The sequence below is a fragment of the Rousettus aegyptiacus genome, unplaced genomic scaffold (assembly GCF_014176215.1).
Source record: "Rousettus aegyptiacus isolate mRouAeg1 unplaced genomic scaffold, mRouAeg1.p scaffold_m13_p_3, whole genome shotgun sequence".
NCBI lineage: Eukaryota > Metazoa > Chordata > Mammalia > Chiroptera > Pteropodidae > Rousettus > Rousettus aegyptiacus.
The window spans coordinates 160,665,487-160,671,134 of NW_023416306.1; the positions used below are offsets into that span (position 1 = coordinate 160,665,487).

General features: G+C 38.6%; 1 pseudogene; it reads right to left on the reverse strand.

Moving 5' to 3' along the window:
- Positions 1-3,878: 3,878 nt before the first annotated feature.
- On the reverse strand, positions 3,879-3,999 carry LOC118601028 (annotated as a pseudogene).
- Between the last annotated feature and the right edge of the window lie 1,649 nt (positions 4,000-5,648).

Here is a 5,648-nt window from a genome sequence, read left to right on the forward strand (position 1 = left end):
GGTCAGAATGTTAGTAGTACACCTTGGTCTAGAATGTCAGTTTCTTCCACTGGGATAGGCTAAGTCATGTGGTGATAAAAACAGCTTCGAATCCCAGTGGCTTGAATAAACAAGGTTGACTTCTGCATGTAGGTTGACTGGGGCCCTGTCCAACATCATTGTCATCTTTATACTGGGACCAAGACAGACGGAGCAGCCGCAGTCTGGAAAACTGCAGTTTGCTATAGCAGGCCCGAGCACGTTGAAGGATTTCACGTGGCAGTTATGCTGGCCCAGAGGAGAAATGCATCACTTCCACTTGCAAATCGTGGGACAGAACTAGGCACAGAGCTCTTAAAGGGGGATCAGGAAATCTATTTCTACCATGTGCCCGAGAGTTAACACCTAGTGTCCCATTCCCTAGTCCTCTGCTCCAAACAGTGCTTGCCATCACACCGACATTAAGTGTTTCCAAGGGACTTCAAGTAGTGTCTAATCAGGGCAGTACAGAGCTGCTCTTGGATAAATATGGTGTGAGCATTCTTGAAAAGGCAGTTTGGAGTCAAGGGCATGATCACCAGAGTCAGAGCAAGGTTTCCATAAACAAGTGTACAGTTCACGCATTGCACAAGAGCTCCAAACCTCAGTCAGACAACCTACCTCCTTAGCTCTCTAGCTGTGTTAATTTAAACTTGATATTTAACCTTCTTACATCCATTTTCCCCATAGTTAAAGTTAGTATAAAAATAATACTTAATTCAGAGGCTTGCCAGACAGACTAAATGAGGTAAGACATGAGAGGTAATTTTCACAGTACATTGCAGAGCAGAGACTTAATAATCTTAGTTCTTACTATTATTAAAAGCACTGTTTTTTTTTCTTCGTTGTCACCAAATAAATAATTATGTGAACCTTTGGTCACTTCCTGAGGATAGGCTGTTGGAAGTGGAGGAACTGGATCAAAGATATTGAACCTTTAGGCGGTACTTGACTGACATTTGCTCTTGAAAACAGTCATATCAATCTACCTTCCTACAGATATTGAATGAAGTGGCTCATCTCACTATGTCTTAGCCACCGATGTGATTTCAAACTGCCCCAGATTGTCTCCAGAAATATTTGGAATATTCCAAATTCCACCACAGAGTGATTAATACTTCTGTTTTCTGAAGACAAAAATTTTATTTGAAGGAATAAGATGCCAGCCTTCATGCATTCCCCAGTTCATTGGGATAAAGGAGCTACCAAATCAGCTGACACATTGCTAAGCACGATGAATGAAACATGGCCCCATTATTTGGGGTTGCTTAGAGACAGAACTGGAGAAATTTCTAGGCAGAGGAAAAATCACCAGCAAGGAAAAGATTAATTATAGATTTTGGTCTAACACAGCAAGGGGCTGAACAGAAAGTCTACCTCCTTCAGATATCTTCTTGGGTTGATTGGGCCTCTAAATGTGAAAAAGAATAAACTTGTAAACCTATAGAGGATCTTAGCAATCTGTGGGCTCTAAGACCCACAGCAGATGGGCTGGTTTGTTCACTGTCCAATGAGTAGGTAATAACATATACAAAAATGGAAGCCTCAGTACCACGCTGCCTCCTTTCATTTAAATTTAACTATATTTATTGGGCTATCCATTCCAAAGGTTTTGAGACAAACAGCTCTGTAGTTAAAGCAAATTATCTGCACAAAAGCAAAGATTTAAACTAACTCCAGGGACTGAGAGTAAAGTGCCAATGTTTTTCTTGGAGGTAAAAATCTAAGAGAGTCAGTGATAGTAAGAGAGAGAGAGATTATTTCCACAGAAATTTGATAAAATACTTTCCACCTCTGCAAGCAGAGCACCTGCCGGGGCAGGCGGGCATATGATGGGGTAGTTGCAGAGAGAAATGCATTCGTATCTTTGGAAATCTGTGTTCAAATCTGTTCAAGGGTATTATTTTTTCTCCTCGATTCCTTCTGCTAAGAAAATATTCTAGAAGTAAAACTTTTATTTAGACCTTTGAGGAAGCAAGCTCAAGTGCAAATGTTCCTTCAGGTCACCGGTCTAAGCCTGCTCTATTTAAACAACTGTATATCGAACTATAAAGGCACCAACACTCTTGCTTTGTTAGCAATGAGTCTTCTGAAGAGCAGGTCCCCAAATGTCATAACATTTCATGCTTAACTTACAAACCAGCAAAGGAAAAAAAAAAGTTGGGAAGTTATCTGTCTTCTATGTGATTTAAAATGTTACCGTACTGCATTAAAGAGCCATAATCACTCAGATAAGTACTATACTTTTTCCACCACGTATGTTTTATTCTAGAATATTCTATTACTAGTAATACACTGAAATATTTCAAGGATTAAGAGCCTTATATTGAGTCATGCTTTAAAATTCTATATTTTCATGGGGAGTGGGTTCTAAAATTAAACCTTCTCTGTTTGGATTCTGAGATATTGTGAATAATTATTAGCCCATCTGCTTCAGAGAAAGGCATCTCAGGGGCCCCAAAGCATTAAGTCTACGCTTTGAGTCATTCACAAAAGGGAAGTGGAGATGTCAGACCCAGAGAAATTGTAGCTCCTAGCAAGTGTGTTGATATTCCATGAAAAGTAGTTTACGTTGGCCAAGCACTGTTGGGCTTTTAAAATCTGCTACGGCTGTTCATAAATCTGGAAAGTCAAGAGATGGAGGACTAAACTACTGAAGGCAAAAGAGTCAAAGAAAAAAAGGCTTCCAAGGCTTCACAAATTCATCTACAAGAGTCTCTACAGTTGTAGAGGAAAGGCAATCCAGAATAGTAGAGGAAACGGGAGATGTTCAATAAGCTTTTGACACTTCTACATCAAAGAGCTGATAAAATATGAAATAATTCTGGCCAAGATATTCCTCAGATAGCGTAATTGCAAACTCCTGACAAGGAGACCGAGATCAATAGTTAGAAGTTTTACACTGAGATCAATACTTAGAAGTTTTGACTTCTCATTGTGGAAATGTCTATAAGACCTAAAAGCCAAAACCTTGAATATCTTTTCTGTTCTTCTTCTTCTTCTTCTTCTTCGTCGTAGGAGGTAGGAGGATGAGAGGAGGAGGAGGAGTGAGGAGGAGGAGGAGGAGGAGGAGGAGGAGGAGGAGGAGGAGGAGGAGGAGGAGGAGGAAGCAAGAGGAAGAAGAAGAAGACAGACGAAGGATAAGAAGAGAAGAGGAGGAGGAGGCAGGCGGAGGAGGAGGAGGGAGGAGAGAAGGAGAAGGCGAAGGAATGCGCAGGATAATGTGAAGATTGAGACAGGAGAATGCGAAGTCTCGCAGCCTCTCCTCCCCTCTCCTCCTCCTCCTTCCTCCTCCTCCTTCTCCTTCTTCTTTTTCTTCTTCCTCTTCATCTTCCTCTTTGTTCCTCTTCTTCTTTTGAGAAATGGACTATGCTATTAAAAACAAAGCTTTACTGCTTGGAAACCACTGTTGTGGCTTCTAGTAAAGTTAGCAACTGGAGGCAAATAATGAGGAACCTGTTCATGAACATTCTCTCTACTTATGTAAACTGTGGGAATTTGCCAAACACAAAACTCTCTAGTCAGTACAGAGTAATAGATATACTAAAAATGTATCTATAAGAGTTTAAACCCATTGAAAGTAAACATTTTGATCCCCCCCCAAAACTGAGGCTTTATATGAAATATGGACACACACCTTCACACACATGCACACAGACAATTCCTGACTGTCACATGAAACAGAACTTTTTCTTTTCTTCTAAGTAGATATTGCTACCTTGTTGAGATAAACATAGCTTTAAACTTATTTCCTGCTGTCTTGTTTTCTGGTCACCGTGACCACAAAGCTATCTGAATCTATTACAGCATATAGATTTTCTTTCCTTTTTTTTTTTGTTCTTTTTTTTTGTTTTGTTCTATTTTGTTTTTCCTATCTCCCAGCAATAAGTCTACCTCAAGTGTCTAGGGATAGAATATGGTAATTTAAAACTGATAAGAACAGATACTACACTTGATCTTAGTCAAAGGCCGAGAAGCAATAGAATATGGTAATTGTAAAAGCAGTAGCTTGTATTTGCTATTCAGAAATAACTGTGTTTCTGTTTTGCTCAATAACTTTTCCAGTGTAAAATAGCCACAGCAGGTTATTCACCTAATTTCCAGTCAAAGGGTGATGAAATTTGCCTTAAAAACCCTGGGGTTTTACTCTTCTCTCTATATGAATCCTTCATGTATCGACTCAGCCGGCAGTGATCCTTTATTTCTGATGTCTAAAATCCTCTCTTGACACTTGTGTTCTACTTGTACAATTTGTAACCTCATTTTATTTTCTTAAATACGTTATTTTCCTAAAGGCAATTTGCGTGTGCGTATGCCTGTATGTACATGTATGTATATGTATATATGTATATTTTTTTCTAGGACCCAGTAGTAGATTCTCAATTAAAAAAAAACAAAAACAAAAAAAACTTAAAATCACAAATGAATAAGCCAAGGCATTAAATCCTCAAGTAGGATTTCCTCAGCTTCCATTAACTTTAATTTTAGCATTAATATATTTTTGATTAGTTGGCTCAGAGAATGTTTTAAAATTGGGTCAAAATATAGTATTAAAAGTCATCTAACATACTCCAATCTAAACAAAATATTGTAATATAATTATAAATGATTGTATAGTTACCAAAAAAATGTGTTGGAGAAGGAAAACTAGGTCTTACTTGCTTATAGGAACAAAGCCAGGATTTACAGGACTCTGGTGTTTTCCCCTTGTGTAAAAGTCCTGGCTATGAGAAAATTGGATTTTCCTCAATGAGGCAGCAAAGAGTGCATCCTTTTTACTTAAGAGAGTGATTGTGTTAGGACTTTCTCATGACATGTTACTCAAACCAGGAGCAAAAAAAAAAAAAAAAAAAAAAACAGAGGAGATGAAAAAACTTTTATCTAAGCAGACTTGGTTAAGTGAGTTGCCACTGCTCCTTGATAAATCTATAAAGAAAAAATGATGACTGTGACCTTGTCTTTGTCTAAAGCTAGAAAGTCATGTTACTCCAGTGCTGACAATGGAGGGTCAGGATTCCCAAGGCACAGCTCAGGCAGGAGCTGAGGGTCTAAATATGACATTGGAGGGAGAAGCCTTGAGTCAGCAGCAAGTTGAAATTCACAGGACTAGAAAGAACAGAGATGAAGGTTTTAAGAGGGGTGAACTTTGAGACCAATTGTGTTCCGAAGGGACTTGAATACTCCATCCATTTTGAAGCACCTGGTCTATGACTAGCAAGTAAATAGCCTGTCTACTGGCCTTTCTTTCTTCTTTCTTTCTCTTTCTTTCTTTTTATTTTTTTAAAAACCTTCTTTGTATACATATTGTTATGTATTCTGGGGCTACTAGGACTACAAAAACAGACAATCCACAGGCACCACCCTAGACTATTTCTTACTTAACCTAGACTATGTTTTTCAAACTTTATCATGCATAGGCTTCATTTTGGGATTTATTTTATTTTATTTTTTTAATGCAGAGACAATAGGCCTGGGGCAGAGTTCAAGAATCTGCATTTTTAATGAGCTCTCAGTCTACAGGTCCATAGACCACACTCTTAGACACAAGAATGTCTAGTATGGATTTTTCGAACTTGTGGTTGGTGGTGTCTGGAAATTCCAGAACATGAGTTATATACCAAACTCCAGTT